This window comes from Corythoichthys intestinalis, chromosome 5 (assembly GCF_030265065.1).
Source record: "Corythoichthys intestinalis isolate RoL2023-P3 chromosome 5, ASM3026506v1, whole genome shotgun sequence".
In the NCBI taxonomy this organism is placed as follows: domain Eukaryota; kingdom Metazoa; phylum Chordata; class Actinopteri; order Syngnathiformes; family Syngnathidae; genus Corythoichthys; species Corythoichthys intestinalis.
Window position 1 is genome coordinate 15,293,709 of NC_080399.1, and position 26,465 is coordinate 15,320,173.

The window sequence follows — 26,465 nt, forward strand, 5'->3', positions numbered from 1 at the left end:
TTGGTCAGCTGAGCGTCACCGTTGTCACGATTGTAAAATGAAACTTTGATCGACAACGGGCCGATGTGTGCCGAAAAATAGCTGCCCCGCGTGAAATGTCTCCCCTGACGGGAGCGCTTATTTATAACGCTTTACTGACATAAAAACATCAAATGTTTTCATGGACGCATTACAGTAATGGATTTACGACTGTAAGATCAGTTTTAAATAATTAAATTACACAAAATATTAGTACTGTATTTTAGTAACAAATCATGGACTGGGCCACATAACCATCTTTGAACAGAAATGTATTAGTCTACAGGTTTTCACGACCATATCCCAATGACAATCACACAGGTATGACATTTATTAGTTCAAGCAGAGTAAAATAATACATATTCACGGTACAAGAAAGTTGTTTCCGTGTGGGCGCTCCCGTCAGGGGGGGACATTTCACGCAGGGCGGCTATTTTTCGGCACGACACCTGTTGTTGCGCTCACCTTCTTGCTGCGCGACCGTGGCGACGAGCTTCGTAGTCTCCGTCTGATGTCTGCGATCTTGTTGGCATTATATTGATGTTTTCGCCACTGTATGACGGCTGTCGACACAAATGCATCATGGACCGAGATAAACAAACCGTGCTGCTTCGGAGATTTGCCCTTTTAACAATGGGCACACAGCAGCTATTAAAATGACCGTTTTATCTTCTCTGTTACTGCAACCAACCGCCACACATGCCTTCACCATTTTGATTAATCAATGTTAACGATTGTCAGGGAGGTTTTTGGGTTCGTTTACTAGGCGGTGATTCCTTAGACAAGCAGAAAAACACACATAATAGGCGGAATGTACGTAGCAGTAATATGTAAACACGATGAGCTGACGGACAATATGGCGGCACCAGTCAGGGGCGCGAGTTGTGACGTCACGTGATTGGGGTCTATATTGACTCCACCATTTTAATTTTTTAAAAAAATTTTCCTCAAAGGGTAGTCATGTTTACTGGTATACAGTCCATTCTGTTTTACAGTTTAAATAACTCTCTTAGCCACTATTTTGTAGGGTTATCAATGTTCTAAAGTAGTAGAACTGAGCAGAAATGCCAGGTAGTCTGCAATTTCTCCATGGTTAAAAACCTAATTAACGCTGTGGAAAATTCCCACAATTGTCCCACATGTGACCCTGCCTGCTGATGGTTGAGGATGAAGAGGTTGGGGAATGTTTCAGAGGTTTGTTTTTTACATCATTATCTCCTGAATGCTGATTCACTGATAGCACAGCCATTAGCTGCATTTGGCTCAACAGCTCCCTTAAATAGGCCATCGACTTTTTCTTTCTCTTGAATTAGCCCGAGGAACCTCATTAGTGAATTTCAGGGGGGTTGTCTGGGAAAATGATTCCCTTAAAAAAATATGCCTCAGCAGTGGCTAAATCACAACTGTAAAAGGGTAATATTGCATGTATTTTGTGGCTAAAATCTCTAACAGATGCGGCAAGATCCAATTGGAACATCCATAAAACAGACGTGGTAAAAGTTGCTTAGATTCTATAGATTTGGTTTAGGAAAAATACATTATTCATTTTTCTAGCATGGCTCCGGGCATGTGCAATGAAGACTGGACTTCTAAAACAATGCAGTACCTCCCAAGCATCCATGAAAGTCATTTTGACATTTTACGCTTATTTCTAAAAGATAAAACAAAACTGTCCGCCCCAGGAAGGGACTTTTTAATGATGTGTTTAGATGACTGTGGCTTTGCTGAAAGCTCTGCACTGCAAAAGTCATGCTGTATTGACCGGCGGTGTGGATCCATTAAGATTACACTGTGTTGACTCACCGTAGCTCTTTAAGTTACTCTTCGTATTGATTGATGGGTTTCCCTGCTGTGATTGTCCTTGATAAATGCATTAGCATGTGTCCAGTGCTTTTGGCCTCCAGAGTTCTACTGCAACAATTTTCACAGAGTGGCCGCGATATTTATCCCCATTAAAACAGCATAACGTTCTACAGTGAAGACCATATCGATGTGGTCTGAATCAATTAAGCCGGAGAAAGCATGTTGCTTTGGGGAATTGTAGAGGGAATGTCGTAAAAAATGGTCTACCCTTGAAGCCCTCAGAGAAAGACAAGGTCAAAGGAGATCAATTACTGAGTGGATGTCTGGAACATGTGTTCCCATCTCGTCCCCTCCCATTTTCTGTCAAGTATCCCAAAGATGACTGCAAGAAGGGGCAGCTGTTTAGGGTTTTTAGAAGACCACAATGAAAGGGATTTCTTTTTAGAGAGTCATACATGCCTCATTGATGACTATCAAATGTTCTACATTCCCCTAAGCATTAGTTTCATTTGTTAGCCAAAAATGGATTGGTTTATACTAGGGCTGTCAAAATTATCGCATTAACGAGTGGTAATTAATTTTTTTAATTAATCCCGTTAAAATATTTGACGCAATTAACGCACAAATGCCCCGCTCAAACAGATTAAAATGACAGCACAGTGAAAGGTGTACTTGTTGTGTTTTTCGGAGTTTTGCCGCCCTCTGCTGGCGCTTGGGTGCGACTGATTTTATAGGCTTCAGCACCCATGAGCATTGTGTAAGTAATTATTGACATCAACAATGGCGGGCTACTAGTTTATTTTTTGATTGAAAATTTTACAAATGTTATTAAAACGAAAACATTAATAGGGGTTTTAATATTAATATACATTTCTATAACTTGTACTAACATTTATCTTTTAAGAACTACAAGTCTTTCTATCCATGGATCGCTTTAACAATGTTAATAATGTTAATGCCATCTTGTTGATTTATTGTTATAATAAAGAAATACAGTACTTATGTACCGTATGTTGAATGTATATATCCATCCTGTGTCTTATCTTTCCATTCCAACAATAATTTACAGAAAAATATGGCATATTTTATAGATGGTTTGAATTGCGATTAATTGCGATTAATTATGATTAATTAATTTTTAAGCTGTAATTAACTCGATTAAAAATTTTAATCGTTTGACACCCCTAGTTTATACATTTCAAAGTTTAGAATTATGAATGTACAGTATACTGTTGATAACTCAATGGATATTGCATTGACTCATAATCAAACAATGAGGAAAAATAACAATTTGGAATCAGTTATGATGCTCGTACAGTTCAACCCTGGTGAAATCTCCCCAACACCTTTAAGCTACAGGGAGTCTTCGAGTTAGGAGTGACATCTATTCCTACGATATCGATGTAACCCGAATTCCCGCGCTAGTAGGATTTCCCTGTTAAAGTCGAAATTTACATCAAAATATTTATGGCGGAAAACACTCAGGTGACTTGAAGTTCCGCTCTGAGACCCCTGATTTGGCCAAATTTGAAAATTGTCCGGCATGCACGTGTGATACATGATTGGAAAGCTTAAAATCTCAATTTTCTGGGGGAAGAAAAATTTTGAACAGTAGGGCATTTTTAAAAAAGAAAAAAAAAAACAGCAAAACCCTAACTGAAGGTGAGAGCATGAGAGAGCATAATTAAAGACGCCATGATTTTAACAAGATCACATACTTACCTGTTTCGATCCAAATACTCCATGTAGCATGTATTACCAAGTGTCAAGACACAGCTGTGAATGGCCACAGCTGGATTTTTTGGGGATTTTATGGGTGAAACATGAAAACATGGTAATATAACAAGGGTCGTGATGCAGAAATCGCAGACATACAGGAGTGGTCGAGATTTGCTTTTTCATATATTTACCTTTTGAATTTTTTTTTTACCCATTTTTCTTTGTTTGGATCGATTATTTATCATCTAAAATATCGGAAAAAATGTGACAGTAACAAAAAATACAACTAAGCGATAGTTATGAGGTAGATATCCGTGACTTTTTTTTTACAGACGCCATTTTTTTTCATTGTGACGTAATTTCTTTAAAAGTTTTAAATGTGGGAGTGAATAATTTTTAAAAGTCGTTTTTTTGTTTTGTTTTTTTTTTCAAACGAAAATTAGACACAAATTAATGATTCTAGGCTTAAAATGACAGACATTTTGGAGAATAAATATAACTAGGCCTGCAAGCAGGACTGAACGGGCCCTCGCAATCTTGCGCAACTCGGACGTCACGCAACTCGGACAGTGTGCAAGTCAGGGTGGTGGCAGATCGTCCTCTCTAATCATCCCATTAGAACCTCACATGCTCGAAAGTCGCCTCTTTAAATTCACACACCTAATAGATAAAAACCCCTATTGGAAAGAGTACTACAAAAAAGGAGGCGCTACTGAGCTGTGCAGCCAAGCCCTTATTCAAAACCAAAATGAATCTTCTAACTGGGCCAATTTGACCAAGTGTGCCAAATTCTGTGGCTCTATAAGCTGCCTGAGTCTCTGAAAAAAAATATTTCCTTTTAATGGCGAACAAAAGGTCATCACGGCAACAGACAGAGACATGTGGACATGGGCCGTGAAATAAGTATTACAAAAGGTCTTGAAATTACAATGACCAACCTGAAAAGAACTGGACATATATTGGAAAAAATTAGTGACTTTCTATTGCCACTAGTTGGCGCTTTAGGGTTGATGCAAATGACCCCTACAGGACCCTTCAGAGTATGACTCAACAAGCACGAGATGTTTGGCGCAGATGTGTTGTAGAAGTTATGACTGTTCAAAACTTTTGGTGAGACGAAATGGGTTCAGTCATTTTTACTTCTCCTGTTGGACCCTTCTGCTTCACCCAAACCTCAGTATTTTTCATCAGGCACCTGAACACATGTCTTAAGGCTCCCCTCTTGCAGGTTTGAGGTGAATAGATTTTTTTTCCTTGGAGGAGGAGCCTGTTTCGTAAAAAAAGGCATTTCCTGTTCCCACTAGGTGGCGCTAGGCCTAATGGGTAATATTTCAATGCACTCTTGTTAAGGGTGGGATCCCGCACATACATGCCAGATATGAAAAAGATTCAACGTTGTTTCAAGGAGCTATTAGTCATTTACTGAATTTGTCATTTTGCCGAAAAAATGGCTTACTTTGGCACCACACCCAGGTCAGACCCATGAATGAAAACGCACCATTTTGAAAATTTTAGATCTCCTATGTCTCCTGAATAGTCTAACCAATTTTGAAGATGATCCAACTAATTCCCTCTGTGACAAGGTCTCAAATGTGCACCCTGTTAATTGATAAAAATTTCACATTCCATCCAAAATAACCGATTTTCTGTTGGATTTGGAAAATGGGTGCAAGAGATTTTTTGGAGCAGTTTTGCATTAGGTATGGACTCCCCAAATTTCATTGCTCTACGTTGAAAAAACCCAATAGGAAAGGCCTTTTTTAAAACTCCTTTCTGTCGCCACTAGTTGGCACTGTAGAGTTGATGCAAATTACCCCTACCAGAGCCTTCAGAGTATGACTCTCAACAAGCACGGGAAGTTTGGCGCAGACATGTTGTATATCTGCCGAGTTATGACTGTTCAAAGTCTTTTGCGAGACAAATTGTTGACGGTCATTTTCACTTTCCTGTTTGGACCCCTCCGCTTCAACGAAACCTCAATATTTTTCATCAGGCACCTGAACACAGGTCTTAAGGCTCCCCTGATGCTGGTTTGAGGTCAACAGATTTTTTTTCCTTGGAGGAGGAACCTGTCTCGTAAAAAAAGGCATTTCCTGTTCTCACTAGGGGGCGCTAGGCCTAATGGGTAATATTTCAATGCACTCGTGTTAAGGGTGGGATGTCGCACATACATGCCAGATATGAAAAAGACTGAACGTTGTGTGAAGGAACTATTAGTCATTTACTGAATTTGTCATTTTGCCGAAAAAATGGCCGACTTTGGCACTACGCCCAGGTCAGACCCGTGAATGAAAACGCACCATTTTAAAAACTTAAGACCTCATATGTCTCCTGAACAGTCTTACCAATTTTGAAGATGATCCAACTAACTCCCTCGGCGAAAAGGCTTCAAATGTGCACCCTGTAAATCGATAAAAATTTCATATTCGATCCAAAATAACCGATTTCCTGTTGGGTTTGGAATATGGTTGCCAATGCTTTTTTGGAGCGGTTTTGGACAAGGTATAGACTCCCCAAATTTCATTGCTCTATGTTGACAGACCCTAATGTTATAGGCCAATTTTAAAATTTCAAGGGGGCGCCACTGAGCCATTTTACATTTTTTTTTCAACGTTGCAAAATTATCAAAATTTACAATTTTCCGCACGTATGTGCAAATTTTGGTGACTTTTCGTGCATGTTCAGGCCTCCAAATTGGCCGTTTTCATTTGCCCTGAAAAAAAAAAAAAAAATCCTTTGCAAAACAATAGGGCCATCGCACGCCTAGTGCTCGGGCCCTAATAACGTAACTTCTTATTATGGCTGGGCTGAAACAAAAGCGGTTGCGCGACGTCTGTAAACGGGGGTTTCCAGGGTAAAACATACAAATTAAAAATTGTTCGGAGGCTAAATGCGCCATGAATCTGCTATGGCAACATATAGACATATTGATCTATCAAACACAACAGTTCTTTTGGCTTAAAATACAGCAGTTTCTTTTAAAGAGGAGTGCAAGAGCAAAAACTGCTTTTTCAGTCTTGTCTGTGTTTTCCGCATTATTGAAAAACTGAAGTACTGTAAAGAATCAGGTGGCAATGTCGAAGTGTAGAGCAGGGGTTCCCAACCTATTCCACTAAGGCACACTGTGGGTGCAGGATTTCATTCTTACCAAACAAGATGACAACACTTTTTCCCCAATCTGGTGTTTTACAAGTGCAATCAGTTGATTGCAGTCAGGTGTGGCTTGTTTTAGCAGAAGCCTCATTGGTTCAACTGTCTCTGCTGGATCGGCTGGAACAAAAACCAGGACCCACAGTGTGCCTTGAGGACTGGGTTGAAAACCCCTGGTGTAGAGTGATTTAGATGCTGTCCCTAAATACACCACTTGACTGACTGGAGAATTGAGAAGAAGGGGTCCGGGAAGGCTGTTTTGGTTTAATTCTTGTTTGTGTCTGCTACGGCATACAGTAGTCGTGTTTCGTGCTGTCGGTTGCAAATAAGCCATTGATAATTCTAACAAAGTTGACGTTGTACTTGTAGACGCTACAATGCAATAAAATTAAAAAAATATATAAGATGCTGTACTTACCATTACTGATAAGAGGTGAAGCAAGAACGGGAGGACGCATGTGCACTGACTTTCTCTCTTAAAGCAGCGTATCTTTACTGATGTTCGTTGGTTTCTCCTTTCGTTTTTTTTATGATGTTAAGCTTTGTTTCCATGGTATTTGTAATATATCCAGCTTTCTACTTCTGGGCCATAATTGCCAAAAATACTCCCGGCACACAAATACAGAGGAGCACTAAACATGAGCTAAGCAGAAACGCGGATACTGGGGAACTATATGCAGACGAGGTAAAGACGAAAAATCAAAGGTTGAGGACATTGTAACTGGAGGACTCCCTGTAGTGTGACAGGAATGTACCATTACGTGCAAGGTCATCAGTGCTCATGTCGTGCCATTTCTATCCTTCAAACCTAGGCCAAGCCTTTGCTAGTGGTATGGTTCCACTTTGTCCCTTGAGAACGAGGAAATGCAGAGCTGATCTTCATTAGGGCAACATTACAAAGGGTAAGGTTTGTTTTTTTGTTTCTTGGATGCTTAAATTCCTCATGAAAGCTTTTATAACAAAGGAATAATTGATGTTTTGGTCTGTGGCGTGTTTGATCTTTGTACTGTTTTTTTGCAATGTTCGATAGCTAAACTATTAGACATGACATTATTTAACTTATTGGCTGACATTGACGGGGGTAGATGTCCAATCCATTTGAAATAAAAGTGCTGGTGGCCCGTTTCAAATGGATTACCCCCAAATTCCACTATCTCCGTGTGAGCTGTGTGGAGCTCCGATGCGGACCACCTGTGTGAGAGCCGCGACGCCAATGCCCACTGCATACATCTCTCGTGCAGTCCGTACTTCCGCAGACTCTAGACCAGAGGTTGCGCTAGACTTTTTCGTTGTCTGTCATTTTGACTGACAGGGTGATAAAAATCCAGTCATAATTCCCCTTCACTTAATTTTTTAAAATGATAACTAAATACTATTGAATATGTCATTATTTTCATCCATTTTTAATTAATATTCTGTCCGAACAAGCTTAGCAGAGAATCCACCCCGTGCCATCACACATCAAGCAGATGAATATGTAACTTTTTCTCCGCAGTGACAAAAACAGCTGACTGTGGCCCCAGTAGGTAGGCTACATATGGAACAATGAAATTAACAGTTCACCTGCTGTGGCCTGAACGCAGTCTCACACCTTTCTCCTGGTGCGCATGGACTTGAATTGCGTGCCCGCTTGTGCATAATCAAATGCCTCAAGTGGGATTGCTGCAGAGGCTATTGTCATGAGGTTTTGGACTTTTGCCTCGGACAGACGACTTCTCATGGCCGTTTTGATGTAGTTCTGGAGGCTGAATCCGCGCTCTGCGGCCACACTATTTTTTCACCTCTTTTATCAACACCATCGTCGTTTTGGGGCTTTTTGAAGTAACAAGACACTCAGTTGCCTTGACATTTTTCCGAGTAAGGCCAACGACGTCATGCATCAAGAGAGACAATAGCTAATTAATATGCTCACTCGCCACCCTGTGGTCTGGGGTGTGAATTGCAACCTGTCAAAATGACAGATGGACTTCAATTTTTTTCCGTCACCGTTTTAAAAAACCGGTCAACGACGGAAAATATTCGGTTAACGCGACCCCTGCTCTAGACACGCATTCGCTAAATGGAGGAAACAAAATGGATCAACACAAAGTTTATTATGTAACTATTTTCTAGGGGTGTAACGGTACACAAAAATCTCGGTTCGATACGTACTTCGGTTTTGAGGTCACGGTTCGTTTCATTTTTGGTACAGTAAGAAAACAAAATGCAAAATGTAAATGTGTTAGTTTTTTATTACACACTTTTGTGCTTTCAACAATACGAACATTAGCCTATACAAAGCTAGAATTCTGCTTAAAAAGTAGCGGGCATTTAAAGATAGTCCAACAACAATTTGCCTTTCAGACCCCGCGTATTGGTCAGCTTTCTTTCTGAAAGAAAGAAAAAAAAAAAAAGTCCTGTGCTAAAGAGAAAAGCAGTCCCAATGACAAAGATTTTAACATGTATTTTACAAATGAAATGCCTCAATGAAACTATTTTTTCTTAAGAACGGTTTTCAAAAGCTTTATTGGTGGATTTTCTCAAGTTAAAGCGCCAAACAGAAATTAATAAATTTAATTGTGTAAGCAGGATGTGTGTTTTAGCTCATTTCAATTTATTTTATTTAAATGGACTATTATTTATTTTATTATGTGTTTATATTTTACAAATGTGATGTAGTATTCATTTATATTGTATATTTTATGTTGTATAACTTTGGTTCCTATGTGAATATTAGTTCCTACTTGTTTTGTTGTGGTAGGAGGGTTTTGTATTGAACACGGGGCCGTGTTGGTTATTATTATAGCAGAGAAGACAGCAGTAAATCAACAAAGACAAGTCAACTGCGCCCCGATCTCCCACTCAAGAGATCTGATGGACTCAAAAAGTAGGTTACGATTGCATATAAGTTTGAAAATCAACCGGATCCACCGTATTTTTACACGAGTGACTTCCGGCCTGATCCTAGCTACCAGTAGTAGTATTGACGTAGGAGGGCCGCGTCTCGCGTCAAATAATAAACACGGCCGTTCTTTTCGCGTGCGTCGCGTTGAGCCGCTTCTGGGACGCATCTAACACGCAGCCGCACTGCGACTGGTGTGCATTGGCTGATTGACTCTAACGCCCGCGTTTCACTGCGTTCTCACGGCGGCCACGTTGTCGCACTGTTGACGTTTCTGGGTTTCACTGTCCTACCGTGTTGGTCTTCATTATAGTAGAGAAGACAGAGTAAATATAATCTACAATAAGAAATTAACCTGATCGACTCACAGCCTCGAAAAGTAAGGGTTACATTACGTCAGAAACTCGTTCGGTACGCATCCTTTCCGAACCGAGCACCACGTACCGAAATGGTTCAATACTATTACATGTACCGTTACACCCTTACTATTTTCAGAAAAAAACGCGTATGTTATATTGGCCAAAAATGCACAAAGGGCAATAGTACATTTTAGCTACAGTTTAATTCCGTTCAACACGCACAAAAGCACCCAACAACCTACGGACTCAACGCCCACCCCCCTACAAATCCGCTCGTGCGCACCTACGCAAACATAGCAATCAGCTTCAGTCAATCAGCACAGAAGCCTAGCTCACTTTTTACTGTTTCTTTTTCTCCACACTCACACAGGCCCTGCACCTCATGACTATATAAAATTGTGGTGTCAGTAACCCACCAATTGGAGCGTCGCATTGCCGCATCATTGCGGCGCCGAAAGTATTTCTAGTGACGCTACTATAGCATTACTGTTTGGAAACACATAAGCACTATTATCCCATGCAAATGTCCAATATACATTTTGTTTTGTGTAAATGTCAATAAAATATAGTAAAAATTTGATGCATAATATTTCCATATACATTATTTACTTTGAAAGACCGGATATTGCTGCCGTTAAACTTCCTGTTTGGTGAGCGCTAAACAACATGACCGCAGGCTGACGGACCAGAAAATAGACCTCATTCGTATTTTAGTTTTGACGGACCAGAGAGGACGGACTTATGCGGATCCGGATTGGAGCTGAGCAGGTCATGTGGACCACCTTGTATTGATTAAAATACAAACGTATTTGTTATTTCGTTCAGAACGCAGCTGAGCGCAGAGCACACAGAGATAGTGGAATTTGGGGGTTAGACTTTGTTTGCCATCAATTGCAGCCAATTAGTTAATTAACGGCCTTCCATGTTCTAAATCTTGGTAAATAATCCACATCCAATGTAACTCAAGTCAAATATGTACAGTACTGTATATTTTTATTATGTGATGTATATACAGGATATACTGTATTTATATATTTTCGCCAAGTGGAAGCTTCCATGATCCTAATAAATTTAATCATTAAAAAAATATAGACTCCTGCCTAAAACTTTTGCACAGTACTGTATTTGGAGTGAAGAGATTTCTGATTAATAATTCATAAAGCACCACAGGTCAGCTAATCTTGAAATCCATGAAAAGCTTTGACAAATCTGATTTAATTTGGTTAATTCCCCACGATTTAAAGTCAGTCATTTTGGAGTCCAATTTCCCCTAAAGAAGAGTGAGATGGGGCTTTCATTCTCTTTTGCATTAAGATGCTATAAAATTAACTAGGGCTGCAGCTATGGAATATTTTAGTAATCCAGTATTTACTGAAAATTCCATCGAGTGATCGGAAAAAACATTTTATTTTTAGGTAATGTGCAGTTATAAATATACATGAGAAAACAAGACATTTCACCTACTATTGAACCATTTTTAGACAATCAATGTCAATCAATTTATTCTAGATGTACAGTGTTAAAAGCAGCCAACAACTGCATCTCAGATGTGACTAGAAAAAAAATAAAACAAAAAATTCACTGCTTTCACTCAAAAAACTTCTCACTCAAAAAACAAAAAAAAAATCTTATTACTTACTTAAAACTGTCATGATGCTTGATAACACACATCACTCAAAAGTACTGGTGCACGATAATTATTGGTCCGATAATTATCGGTCCGATAATAGGAATTATGACGTCATCCCAGTAAATCCAATAACATTATTAATAGGTCCGATAATATGTTCTGTGCTGGCTGGCCTGGAAATCAGTTGACCATTTGCGGGGCATTGCTGCCACCTGCTGGTCAGAATAATTCACTGCATCTATAATTTGTTCCACGAACTCATTCACTTTACACAGTGCTGTGTCTAGCGGTAGCATTGACAATCGTGAATGCTTTCTGTTACTTACGTTTCCGCCTCGGAATTATATGTCTGTAAGTATTTGTTTACTATAACATATGGATGTGCAATATATGTTTACCCTTGGTGGTGAAGGGTCATATGTACAGAACTTCATAAGTTGTTGTGTTATAGAAGCCAGCCAATGCTTAAGGCTAGTAGCTCAAGCTAGTGTGCTATGCGACGCATACATGTGATAGTTGTCGTGTAATGTTGGTCCTGTCAGCATGCTTGGTAGGATTTTATACTATGCAGAGAAAGCTCATACTTTATTGAATATGGGTTCACTCACTGCCGTTTATATTGATTATTATAAGGCAAGCCATTAATCCATTTTGTTCTACCATATTTTTGTTATGAGGAATGTGTGATAACCTTACTATATAATGTTTGCATTTTACAGTGTTAGTTATAAGTTAGTAAGTTGTCGAGAGGCCTTTTGGTTATTGATAGGCTTGCTGTTCTAACCTGTCTACCAGGTTAAGAAAGTTGTTTCATGGACCAAGACCACAACAGTCTCCTGTAGCACCAAATATTTTTATCTGATGACGAAGCACAATTCCTGTTGGGTTTATGTTAGAGGTGCGCGATAATATCGGTCCGATAATTATCGGTCCGATAATAGGAATTATGAGGTCATCCCAATAAATCCGATAACATATTATATTATCGGCCCTATTAATAATATTTTTGGCACGGTGTCGGATTGGGTTTTGTGCAAAGTTTTGTTGCTGTCTTTGTTTTGTTCATTATAATAACGTTCATGTCATCATGAATATTCTGGTTCGGTCAAAGGCAAATCTAAGCTGAATCAATCACAAGTATTTTTTACCTACAGGTGTTCAAAATTTCAGGTGAATATACATTGAAAAATTATATATATATTATCGGTTAACGTATCGGTATCGGCCTTGAGGAGCAGGAAGTTATCGGTATCGGTTTCAAAAAATGGATATCGTGCACCCCTAGTTTATGTTTTAGTTCAGTGCTTATTGTTCAGGAAACACATCTTCAATTATACTGACTAATTGATTGTGATTGACTCAAATTATATTTATTTGAAAAAATAAATATCGGCACTTTATTTGAAGTCAAGACTGTTCTTGTCTTTGTTTTGTTCACTGTAATAATGTTCATGTCATTATGAAAATTCTGATGAGGTCAAAGACAAATGTATATTGAATCCACCATTATTTTTATTTTTTTTAAACCTCCAGGTGTTCAAAAACTCGGGTGAATATGCATTTTAAAAATTATATATTGATTATCGGTATCGGCTTTGAGGTGCAGGAAGTTATTGATATCGGTATTGGTTTCAAAAAATGGATATCGTGCACCCCTACTCAAAAGTTTGGTGTTTTTCCCCACGTGTTTCAATTGAATTTCCATTTGTGTCAAGCTAGTTTTAAAAATAAAATAAAAATAAAAGTTTAATTGCAAAAAAAAAAAGTCTAAATTGCAAGTCCTGTTAGGATTTTGAGTTTTTGCAGTGTTCAAAATAAATGTATGATACCTGCTGTATTGGAGCACATTAGGCACCAATGCTACTTGGTGTTTTATCCATCAATGACTCCCGAGCTAAAATTGACAGTTAGCTTTATTACCCGACCCTGGATTAAGCAGTAGATGATGGACGAATGTTTTTATTTTATACCCTCATCACTTCACAGCACTGTGTTTTACAGATTAAATAAAGTCTGTATGAAAGACACATTAGTCACGCATCGAGAGTTGTCATAATTAAAAGAAACCTAGCCTTCCTCAGGGCTAACGTTACGTTAGCAAGGTACAGTAAGGTTAATCTTATTTATTAGCGCTACGTTAACTTAATTTTACCTTGTCCCAAGTATCGCTCCATCACTCTCGGAGTAAACGTGATGCCTTCGGTGGAGCGGGGGCTAAGCGGCGGGGTCGCGCGGTGACACCCGGCTGGGTTTTGGGTGCGGTCATTGGCCACAAAGTCAAGCCGGCGGTGCGGAAGCGTCAGCGGGGCTCGGGGAGCCGGGGCTGGTCGGGTGTACTGTTATGCAGCTGTCTTACAGTGGATACATGAAACTGTGGTCTCCAGCTTGAAATGCTCCCACACTTTTGACATTTTCTTCTTTTTCTTTGTACTTTTCTCTTCGCTTTCGTCGGGCTTGTTCGTCGTTACCTCTATATTCATGCGTGGTTGAAATCAAATATATCCGCCGCCTCTCCCTTCTTCCTGTATGCATGTGACGTCAGCGTATTGTGCAGCATTAAAAGTAATCCGGGCAAAACGTAATGCTTAGAGCTGGCAAAATTAAACAATTCCTCGAGGTGGGGAAAATGCGTCGATCAGTTTTTAAAATCGAGTTACTCAAATTACTCGAGTAATCGTTTCAGCTAAAAAATTAATGCATCAGAGCCATATTCAGAAAATTCTGATATTCATAGTCCAGCGAAAGTGGAATAATGCTGCAACTGGCTTTCACTGAACATTACGGCATACTACCCTGGCAACTTTAGTGTCAGTGTCTGCTGTATGATATACACACCTATTACGACATTGTTGAACGATTTAAAACACATGTATAGTTTCACCTTTGTCTGAATATTTTTGGATCATATTGAGGCAGTAGGTTGGCCACGGGGTATTTTTATTGGATTCGTTTAAGCCATTGCCTCACAGTTAGCTCAGATGCTGTGATTTATTTTCTCACTTATCTGATAAATGCTTCCATTAAAAAAGCTGTAACATATTGAATTGTTACTATAAATCAATCTTGATTATTTTTTTTTGTATTATTTGGTGATTGCCAGGATTAAATCAACAAACAAAGCTATTACAGAGGCCCTAATGTGTTTGAATTCATATCCAGTTACTATGCATGTTGTCATCAGTTATCTTTGAGATTTATTGCGCACTTGTGTGTTTCAACTTGATGGGAGCCAAAGCCTTCAATCTGGCCACCTATTGTTTAACTGTCTAGTCAACCTTGTGTTGTCCAAATCTTGAAACTGGCTGAAGTTTCAGCTGTTGAGTCTTAGAACCACCTGTGGTTTTTACTGTCAAGACAGGGTGAAAAATTTGATATCATTCTTTGATGTTAAGTTAAAATTACTTGATGAGGTTGAAATAGATATATGCCAATATTTTGTCTATGCTATATGGTATGTAAAATTGGCACAGATCAACGAAACTAAACAGGCTATTGTCTTGTCTCATGTAGATGGTGCGAGACAGAGACTTGTTGTGACTTCACTTGTGCTGGACCTCGTTCATCCCACTCCTTCTTCCATGTTTTTTCAGCTGTGTTTACATGCCACTTCTGTGGATCTAGAAGGGTGGGGTGAATAGTGAATACCTCCCTCCGCACCAGACTTTTGTCCTTTTTTGGTTCCATAATTTGTTTTTCCATTGCATTTACATGTGCTATATTGGTGTTACATATTGTTGCTGTAATAAATGCTTCCTATTTTTTAGCTAGTAATGGGTTATCAAAATTGTTGTTTTCTGTGGCTATTTAAGTGAACGGAACCTACCAAAAGAAAGTGTCCCCTCTCCCCTTTCCACAGAAAAACAATTTGTTTGTAGCTCTTTCTTTTAAAATTTTTTTTTTATATATAAACCTGTCCTGTTCAGCTGTTTGACACGGAGAATGGAATTCTAAGTGTTCGGTTGGTCTGAACAGTTTTAATGTTTCACATTGAGAGTATGACATACTCCCATTGTGATCATTCAACATACCTCATTTATTATGACAAAGCAGCGAACAGGAAGGGGTTATGGGGGAATAGGAAAAAAGAAACACAAGAAAAGTAAGAAAAGAAAAGCAACAACAGGAAATACATTGAACACTGACATTAACTATTAATATGTTGGTGCAATCATCAGCTAGATGTATTTCCAGTTGACACCATGTGGGGGGGTCTGCTGACCAGGGAAAGAAGGGGAGGGGGGAGTGGGGGAGACTATAAGATAAGTGATTGGGAGGGGTAGAGTGTACACAAATCAGCACTGTGATCTAGAACCCAGTAATCGTGTGAATCCCTTGTGAGTGTAAGCCCGTTGGCAACCGACCCTACGCCGCCCCACCGTCAATCCTGGCACCGGGACCCCTCACCCTGTTTGTAGCTCTTTCTGAAATTTAGAAATCATATAAATTGTTCATGAAAAAATTGTGATATTGTTGTCATTTTCCATGTTCTTGGCTTAGTGCACCCTTGAGCAGATCAGTGAGTCATTTTGTGTTTACTTAATGTCAAATACTGCAAACCAACCTGCCAATCAGCAGAATGGAGTAGCATACAAATGACGCACATTATTGATGAATATGAAATTGAAGCTGCTGCAATCATAGCTAATGCCACATCTGTGTTGCAAAGCACATCCTGGTATCGTTTATCCATAAGAGTCAACTCATTGGCCCTCAAGCCTCGCTCTCTATTTTATTGATCGTTTTCAGTCCTAATGTTAGGCGCGTATAAATTTGCAATATGTATGCTTGTAATGCAACTAGCTACTGGCATAACAAGGACCCCCCCTCCCCCTCCCTGAATGTGGTATTTTACCTCATTTCAAAATTTGGTCAACGCTCAAAGGATGTTCACAGTCTTTGTTCTTTTTTTGAACTGGATATTTTTTAATTTGGTTGGAGTTACAAGAAACACGTTTCGAGATACATGCTCTCTTCGCTTCTCCTTGCAGTATCTTTTGTCCCACTTCAGCAAAGTCAACCAGGGGATAAGAAGAATTTTAATGAGCTTAATGAGTTAACAAACTGTCTATAAATAACCACCACGTGAGCAGTTGATTTTGATCTCAAAGAGTTTTTACAGGCACGTTTTTGCAAAGCTCACATTGTTGAGCAAAACCGTTTTAAAATTATAATTTTTTTTGGAGCCCAACCAATTTGGCATTTCGGACGGTCATAGTCTAATATTAGAGAGTGGTGGGATCAAGGTGGTAGATTTAATCTCAACATTGGTAGGGACGATAACAATATAACCTGCATGTACACTTTTTGCTTGGAACGTGACATTATTAAGACCAACCAGATTGGGTGAACGGGGGTTAGAGCTACATTTCTCACGAATATTAACCTAATTAATTGATAGGCTAAATAATCAATAACAAATTAATCTGTATTGACTTACATATACTAACTTTCCTATGTATTTGTCTCAGGTGATACACCCTTTGATTCAAACCTTTGTTCTCAAAAACTACTAAAGAAACATTTTGAAAACCTCCAGAATAAATGTCCGGATTGTATTAGCAGATTTAAATTGCAATATTTTAACATAAATGATTTTAATGTACCTAAACACAAACTTAATAATCTCTTAACTATACAGGAATTATTTTTTTTTCTGAAGAGTACTCAACATTGTCTAAATAAAACTAAATATAAGTATAACTGAAAAAACTTCTTTGTCAGGTAATAACAAAAATAGGTAAAAATGGATTTTCCTTCAGGTAAAACACAACTGCTTTTGTCCACACACATAGCCAAACTCAATTTAAAAAAAAAAAAAAATGACCGCCCCTTTGGGCTGCTTTCAGACCACAAAAACAAAATAAAAATGAAAATTCACTGACACATACATACTGTGGATCTCTCTATTTCAGCAGCTTCTTGCTCACATTTTTCTGTTACTATAGTTTCCAGCAGAGTTCACTAAATCTCTCAAAGTTTAATTATATTAACAGTAGAAAACACATACAGGATGACACTTCTCTCTGAGAAGCTTCTTACTCTCATTTTGCAGTTTAGCAAGTTCAAACAGTTTAATGTTATGCTAACTCTGATGCAGGTCCGACTTTCAGTAGCAAAATTAGAGCTGCTGCCCCCCCCCCCCCCCCCAAAAAAAAACATCTAATATTTCTCCTCTTCGAAGGGGGCTGAGGAGGCGCCATGTTGTAGACATGTAATTCTGTCAAGGTTGTGCGTGTGTGTGTGTGTGGGTGGGTCAAGTCATCAGCCAATCAAACGTGTTTGATGAAAAAAATTGATTATTCAGCAAGTGAAAAGGGGTAAATGTAAGTGTGAACATAATGAAAATAATTCACTTAATAATGGTAGGGTCAATTCTATCCTTACAACATTATGTGATGACAATATAAATGACCTGTTTAACTGAACTCATTATCTAATGCAAATAAGGTTGCTTAAAAGTTTGTGGGGAGAATTTGAGCATCCTGAAAAGTTGGTAGTGTTATGTCCCTACCGTCACTATGCAAACCTACACCCTTGGGTGGGATAAACATTTGAATGCATGTTTATTTACGTTACGAAGATCATTTACAGAACTTTAAAACACTTTAACACTCAAACAATGAGTGTCAAAACATGCTGTTTTGACCTCCTAGTATGCAGTACAGTATAGCGGTGACATTTTCTGTCACTTGTATGTCTTATCCTTTCTGATACAACTATACAACTTACCACAAGTTCCTGTTGTATATTGTGGTATATTTGCGGTAGCAGTTGTCACACAGGTTAGCATTAAATCAGACCAGTTCATGTGAATTCATATTTCTGGATATGGTTTGCTAAACCTTGTGTGATTTACATGGTGAACAGATCAAGAGGTCTTGGCCTATGTCGATGTTTTCGAGACCTTATGCAAAACCACAACTGCTCAGACGAACAACAAGGTGTTGATGCGTTCCTCTCTTATTTCTATGTCACAGTGAATTTATGTTCATGGTTTGCGTTTGATAAAATCTTATTGCTGCCACCGTTCCAACAATCAGCTGTGTAATTAATTTTACTTTAACTACATACATTAGCCGTCAGCTCGACGTCAATATACAGTTGTGGTCAAAAGTTTACATACACTTGTGAAGAACAATGTCATGGCTCTCTTGAGTTTCCAGTTATTTCTACAACTCTGATTTTTCTCTGATAGAGTGATTGGAACAGATACTTCTTTGTCACAAAAAACATTCATGAAGTTTGGTTCTTTTATGACTTTATTATGGGTGAACAGAAAAAAGTGATCAAATCTGCTGGGTCAAAAATATACATACAGCAGTGCTAATATTTGGTAACATGTCCCTTGGCCATTTTCACTTCAATTAGGCGCTTTTGGTAGCCATCCACAAGCTTCTGGTTGAATCTTTGACCACTCCTCTTGACAGAATTGGTGCAGTTCAGTTAAATTTGATGGCTTTCTGACATGGACTTGTTTCTTCAGCATTGTCCACAAGTTCTCAATGGTGTTTAAGTCAGGACTTTGGGAAGGCCATTCGAAAACCTTAATTCTAGCCTGATTTAGCCATTCCATTACCCCTTTTGATGTGTGTTTGGGGTCATTGCCCTGTTGGAACACCCAACTGCGCCCAAGACCCAATCTTCGGGCTGATGACGTTAGGTTATCTTGAAGAATTTAAAGGTAATCCTCCTTCCTCATTATCCCATTTACTCTCTGCAACGCACCAGTTCCATTGGCAGCAAAAAAGCCCCGCAGCATAATACTACCACCACCGTGCTTGACGGTAGGCATGGTGTACTTGGGGTTAAAGGCCTCACCTTTTCTCCTCCAAACATATTGCTGGGCATTGTGGCCAAACAGCTCGATTTTTGTTTCGTCTGTCAACAGAACTTTCCTCCAGAAGGTCTTATCTTTGTCCATGTGATCAGCAGCAAACTTCAGTCGAGCCTTAAGGTGCCGCTTTTGGAGCAAGGGCTTCCTTCTTGCACGGCAGCCTCTCACTCCATGGAGATGCAAAACACGCTTGACTGTGGACACTGACACCTGTGTTCCAGCAGCTTCTAATTCTTGGCAGATCTGCTTTTTAGTGATTCTTGGTTGAATCTTCACCCTCCTGACCAATTTTCTCTCAGCAGCAGGTGATAGCTTGCGTTTTCTTCCTGATCGTGGCAGTGACAAAACAGTGCCATGCACTTTATACTTACAAACAATTGTTTGCACTGTTGCTCTTGGGACCTGCAGCTGCTTTGAAATGGCTCCAAGGGACTTTCCTGACTTGTTCAAGTCAATGATTTGCTTTTTCAGATCCATGTATGTATATTTTTGACCCAGCAGATTTGATCACTTTTTCTGTTAACCCATAATAAAGTCATAAAAGAACCAAACTTCATGAATGTTTTTTGTGACAAAGAAGTATCCGTTCCAATCACTCTATCGGAGAAAAATCAGAGTTGTACAAATAACTGGAAACTAAAGAGAGCCATGACATTATGTTCTTCACAAGTGTATGTAAACTTTTGACCACACCTGTAAGATTTGCTTTAATTGCTTAAATGTGCTATTTAAAGGAACACAGATCCACTGTATTGTATGGCCTCATCTATTGTATATCTGCCACTGATCAAGGCTAATAAATTATAAGATTTCCTTTTAAGTTGTAAGAACCTATGCAATATGTCGTGATTGTTAATATTTAATAGGTTTAAATGACATTCTAAAATATTCAGTTGAATTTATCCTAGCTCTAGTGGAATAAAATCATTACATCTGCCCCTCCCCCCCACCACAGAAATAAATCACATTATAAATAATGAATGGTAATGACACAAGTAATGTAATATGTGATCTGACAGAGCAAAATCAATTTCACTTGCCGTATTGCTCCTTAATTGAAAGTCTTTAGATTCATGACTATGGCAATGGTGCTCAGATTAATCAATTAAACCTCTAAAGTGGCCTTTTTAATGTTATATAAGAACACATTTTTCAGCATAAAAATGTACAAGCTGGACAACATAAATAGGGTGAAGGAAGGAAGTCCAACTTTGGTTTATCCTTTTTTGTGAATGGCTTCTTATAATGTTTGGTATTTGGGCATCAGTAGTATTGCGTGTCAATGACATTATAGACAGATTACAAGTGCTTTTCTTTTGACGAAACATAACCCAGCAAACATAAAATTTATGAACTGTCACAAAGTGTTTACTGAAGATGGATGTGCACATCCCTGACAAATTTAGTGACCGTAACATTACTCGAGTGCTTATGGTCCTTACTTGTCAGGGGAAAAGTGCTTTGATACTCCGAAAGTATTACTGGAGTAAAATTGTGTGGTCCAATGTGACGCAACATTTGCTGAATGCTGGGCCAAGCTACTCGAGTCCCATGACTATATCAGTATTAGTTACAAAGCCAAAGCATTTGTGTAAGAAGGGCAGAAACTACGCGGTTTGTTATCGCATTCGGTCACCCAGCTCCCCAAGCTCAAACCCATTGATGCACATGTCCTTTCATAGGCTTTGATCCTGCTACTCATTATTTGCCATGCAGGTTTTGTAAAGGCCCAGAATGCTGTATGCTGATAGTGGCATCGAGATGTGCGCATAGGACTGAATAGCTTGTGGTTTGGGAGTTGAGAGCAGTCATGTGTTATGGTGTTCATACTATTGTACAACTGAAAAATTATGAACAAAACCTTATAAATAATGTAGCAGTATGCCATAATTAAAACAAAATAGCTCATCAGAGTCGTAACCGAAAACTCAACAATTAGCTGCCTTGGACAGGCATTGCCTTCAGCTGCTATTTACACTTTTATCTATCTTAACTCATTTGCTCCCAAAAATGTATAAATACGTTCTATTTTTAATTATTTAAATGTCCCAAAGACGTATTTGTACATCTTTTACATTTTTTTTCACAAGAGACATCTCTGGGTTCTGATTCAACTTAGTTCCAAAGCACAATGCTGAAAATCCATTTCAAAGCAATTAGGGCTGCAGCTATCGAATATTTTAGTAATCAAGTAATCAACTGAAAATTCTATCAATTAATCGAGTAATCGGATAAAACTTTTTTTTTTTTTAGGTAAAGAGCAATTATAAATATAGATGAAAAAACAAGACATTTCATCTAATATTGAACCATTTTCAGTCAATCAATGTCTTTATTTTCGATGTACATTGTTTGAAAACAACAATTGCATCTCAAATGTGACTTAAAAAAGACTAATTTACTGCTTTCACTCAAAAAACTTTTAGATCTTATAAAAAATTAGGGCTGTCAAACGATTAAAATTTTTAACCGAGTTAATTACAGCTTAAAAATTAATTAATCGTAATTAATCGCAATTCAAACCATCTACAAAATATGCCATATTTTTCTGTAAATTATTGTTAGAATGGAAAGATAAGACACAAGATGGATATATACATTCAACATACGGTATGTAAGTACTGTATTTGTTTATTGTAACAATAAATCAACAAGATGGCATTAACGTTAACATTCTCTTAAAGCGATCCATGGATAGAAAGACTTGTAGTTCTTGAAAGATAAATGTTAGTACAAGTTATAGAAATTTTATATTAAAGCCCCTCTTCATGTTTTCGTTTTATTAAAATTTATAAAATTTTCAATCAAAAAATAAACTAGTAGCTCGCAGTTGTTGATGTCAATAATTACACCATGCTCACTCATGGTACTAACCCATAAAATCAGTTGGACCCAAGCGCCAGCAGAGGGCGCAAAACACCACAAAACAAGTAACAAGCTGACATTACACTGTACTGTCATTTTATTCTGCTTGAGCGGGGCATGTGCGTTAATTGCGTCAAATATTTTAACGTGATTAATTTTTTTTTTAAAAATTACCGCCCGTTAATGCGATATTTTTGACAGCCCTATAAAAAATATAAATATTTCATACCTAAAAATGTCATTACGCTTGATAACACACATCACTTAAAAGTTAGGTGTTTTGCCCACGTGTTTCAATTGAATTTCCACTTGTGTCAAGCTATAAATTCTAGTTAAGTTTTAAGTTAGTCTAAACTGTAAGTCCTGATAGGATTTGGAGTTTTTGCTCTGTTCAATCACCTGCTGTATTGGAGCACATTCGGCACCAGTGCAACTTGGTGTTTTATCCAGCTATGACTACTGAGCTAAAATTGACAGTTAGCATTATTAAGTTTTTATTTTACACCCTCATCACTCTACAGCGCTGTTTTCACAGATTAAATAAAGCCTGTATGTAAGAGTTAGCCACGCATCGACAGTGGTCATAATGAATAGAAGCCTAGCTCTCCGCAGGGATAACGTTACGTGAGCGAGTGACAGTAACGTTAATCTTATTTATGAACGCTGAGAAGTGTACTGCTTTAAGATGGCGGCCTTTTTATAACGCTGCCGAGTTGGTCATTTCGCATCTAGTTCTACGTACATGTGATATCTATGACACGCATCAGACGCTACCTGCTACCACCGTAGCAACATGCAGGCGTAGTTTTAAACAACGTCGGCGCAGTTTGTAACGGCTGTCGGCAGCAGTAAGTTATTTTTTTATTGCTTCTTCCTCTCAGCGGGTTGTCCCGCATTAAAAGTAGTCCGGGCAAAACGTGATGCTTATAGCTGGAAAAATTAAACGATTCCTCAAGGTGAATAAAATTACTCGGATCAGTTTTTAAACTCGAGTTACTCGAGTTGCTCGAGTATTCGTTTCAGCTCTAAAAGCAATAAAACTGGCCACTGGAGGGCAGTAGCACATTTGGTAAGACCCGCAACACAATTCAATGGAACGAACTGCCGGGCTGCATGGCCATGGCGCCGGTGGAAGACGACTGAATGACGTCCAGGATGCCAAGCGGCGGACGACCGAGCAGAACAACCGGGAGGATGCCCGGGATGCCATGCGCTGGACGACCGAGCAGTACGACCGGGACCACCAGTGCAGCGGACGATGCCATTGAGTCTGTGCTGCTCGCCGAGCAGAGTCAGGCGGCGATGAGCGCAAAGTTTACCCTGGCTGTCGCGGCCACCATAGCGTCATCTCTCAGTTATGTGTAGATAAATTGTTACTTTGCTATCAAAAGCTCTGTCTTGTTGTTTGTTATTTTGTAAAAGGAAAACATTCAGATGTTTGGGATGGAACTAAAGCAAAAAATAGCTGTGTTAAAGTCAGTTATGTTTGAAATGTATGCTTTCACAAAAAGCGCAATTTCTCAGTTTTTTTTTTTTCATCAGAAATTGGAACATTGCTCAAACTAAGCTATTTTCTAATGTTGATTTCTAAAGAATGGATGAAGATATGAACTTTTTTTTCCTGCTGAAAGAAGAGAGTCTAATCTTCCATGTTTATATAGCAATAGAACAGAATTTTCTGTGGGCCTTGCAAAATAAGTCAAAATCCAGTAAAACGGCCGGGAGCGAAGGGGGTTGCACCGGTGAAAATGGCTGGTAGTGAATGAATTAATAATGATAGCTCCGAGAGCAGGTCACAGTGGGAAGACCGCGCTCCTCTCACCTGCTTTTGCTTTTGAACCAGGAGACTTGGGTTCAAATCTTAGTCAATATGGCGTTGGCAGAGCCCCGTGGCAGAGATGGTAACATTGTGTGACAACCTAATTTTGTACCTGACCTAGCTAAATTGCTTGGCAAAAAAATGCAATACTGTCGCATCATTGTGCGCTTTCACAAAGTGCCATAGCATCCCACATCAGATAACCAGTAGTGACGGGAGGAGAAATAAGTATCGGGTGTTAAAATTCACACCCGGCGCTCGCTCACAACATAGTGGTATACACTCCCGCCTCTGATACTACCGGAGTTGAGGAAAATAGCTTTCTAAGCACTTTAAAAAGGGTACTGTGACCTTCCTACAGTAGTTATGTGTTTTCTTGTGCTGTTGATTTCTTCTCAGTGAATTGTAATTGGCCTTTTCTGATCTCAATCTGACCTTCTCTGCCTTTAAATAAGATGTTCTCCTAGTTCTTATCTGGAAGTACTGCGAGTGAGCTCACAACAGGATAACAGCCTGTCCATTTTGCTTTCGAAATTGAAAAATACTAATGCCTACAAGAGAGCCTCGTTTCTGTGTGAAACGTTTTAGGAGAGAAATTAACAATAAGGACGGTTTCATTCACTGGGATAAACGGCGACAGACAATGACGAATCAGGGCACAATCCAAATGAGTACTGAAGCATGCGACGAACAGCTGACAGCTGATGATTCAGCGCTGTTTTTCACGCTGTGTATCCAGCAATACTTAGACTAGGAGTAGCACCTCCTCGCATACAAACATGGCTCATATTCATAGATGAAAGGCTGGATGTAATGGCAGGTTGGCAGTACATAATGGTGTGTAACCTCAGCCAAATTTCTCGGAAGCCCTCCGACATTGAATGCTGTCACTGGCGGTTTGTGATAGTTTACTTGACTGTGTCATGGAACATTGGTTCAAGGCCAAGGAGTGGAATACATAGAACATCTTGAAATTTTATTAATAACACTTTTCTGTCATTAATAAAATTGTTATTTGGTAGTAATAAAATATGTCAAGCTCAGTATTTGGTGGATTTTACACAGAGGTTTGCAAAAATTTCTGCCAACAGATCTATAAAAGTAATTCTTGAATTTAATCCACAAGCGCCTTTTCATACGGGACTCAATGAAGTGTGATTCTGCCTTATGTTCTGTGTGTGCACTTTTACGTGAAAACACTGTCTAGGGGTGCACGATATCCATTCTTTGAAACCGATATCGATAACTTCCTGCTCCTCAAAGCCGATGCCGTTATCGATAACCAATATATATATATATATATATATATTTTTTTTTTTAATGTATAACCTGAGTTTTTGAACACTTGGAGGTTTAAAAAAAAGAACTAGTGGTGGATTCAACATAAATTTGCCTTTGATCCCACCAGATTTTTCATAATGACATGAACAAAACAGTGCGTTTCACTTCTGCACTGCCCAACAGCCAGCTAAAAATGAATGCACTTAATAAACCTCAAGGCTTGGTCTTTTCTTGCTTTTATGGGAAGACACTCGTCTTAATAATGTGAAAGTACAACAGAAAAGTACACATATTCAACACTCAATATACAACAAATTGCACAATACACTTATATACACAACTATTATATGTATAGCATAGCACACTAGCTTGAGCTACTAAAGCATTGGCTGGCTTCTATAACACAACAACTTATTAAGTTGTGTACATATAAACCTTCACCACAGAAGTAAACATATGGTGCACATCCATATGTTATAGTAAACATAAAATACTTACAGACATATTTCCGAGGCGGAAACACAACAGAAAGCATTCACGATTGTCAATGCGACAGCTAGACACCGCAATGTGTATGTGAATGAGCCCGTAATGTGAACAAAACTACTGTGACAAAAAATAGATGCAACGAATTATTCGGACCAGCAGGTGGGAGCAATGCCCCGCAAATGGTGAACTGCTTTCCTATACTAGTGTGTAAAGTCACTGTAAACTGTAAAGCCAGCACAATACATATTATCGGCCCTATTAATATTGTTATTGAATTTATCGGGATGACGTCATAATTCCTATTATCGGATCGATAATTATCGGACCAATAATTATCGTGCACCAGTAATCATACTGTACTAGTATATCATATGAAATGCTTGTAGAAGTGACTGTCACATTTTCACTCCACAATTACGGAAATTCCTTCACACACACAAGTGTCGATCCATCCATTATATCTGCTACTACCTGAAGGCAGAAAATTGCCACACTAACTAAGGTCCATTGCAAATCACAAAGGCAGCAGAACCAGACTGAATTGTTTCCCAGTATGCTGGCTTTTGGCTCTTTAATAGCTTTGTGTGCCGCAGTGAGTCATTACCATTTAGATATAC

The 26,465-nt window shown here is 38.8% G+C and overlaps 1 protein-coding gene across 2 annotated transcripts in view; it reads left to right on the forward strand.

Annotated features, from left to right (window-relative positions):
* The window catches only part of peak1 (pseudopodium-enriched atypical kinase 1), a 152,791-nt gene that overhangs the window by 46,745 nt on the left and 79,581 nt on the right, over nucleotides 1-26,465 (forward strand). The window contains exon 3 of one of the 2 annotated variants that reach the window (XM_057836089.1): nucleotides 7,503-7,592. The exons of the other annotated variant lie outside the window; for it this stretch is intronic. The gene's annotated coding sequence lies outside the window, so the exon portion shown is untranslated. The remainder of the gene's footprint in view (nucleotides 1-7,502; nucleotides 7,593-26,465) is intronic. 2 annotated transcript variants of the gene reach the window in all.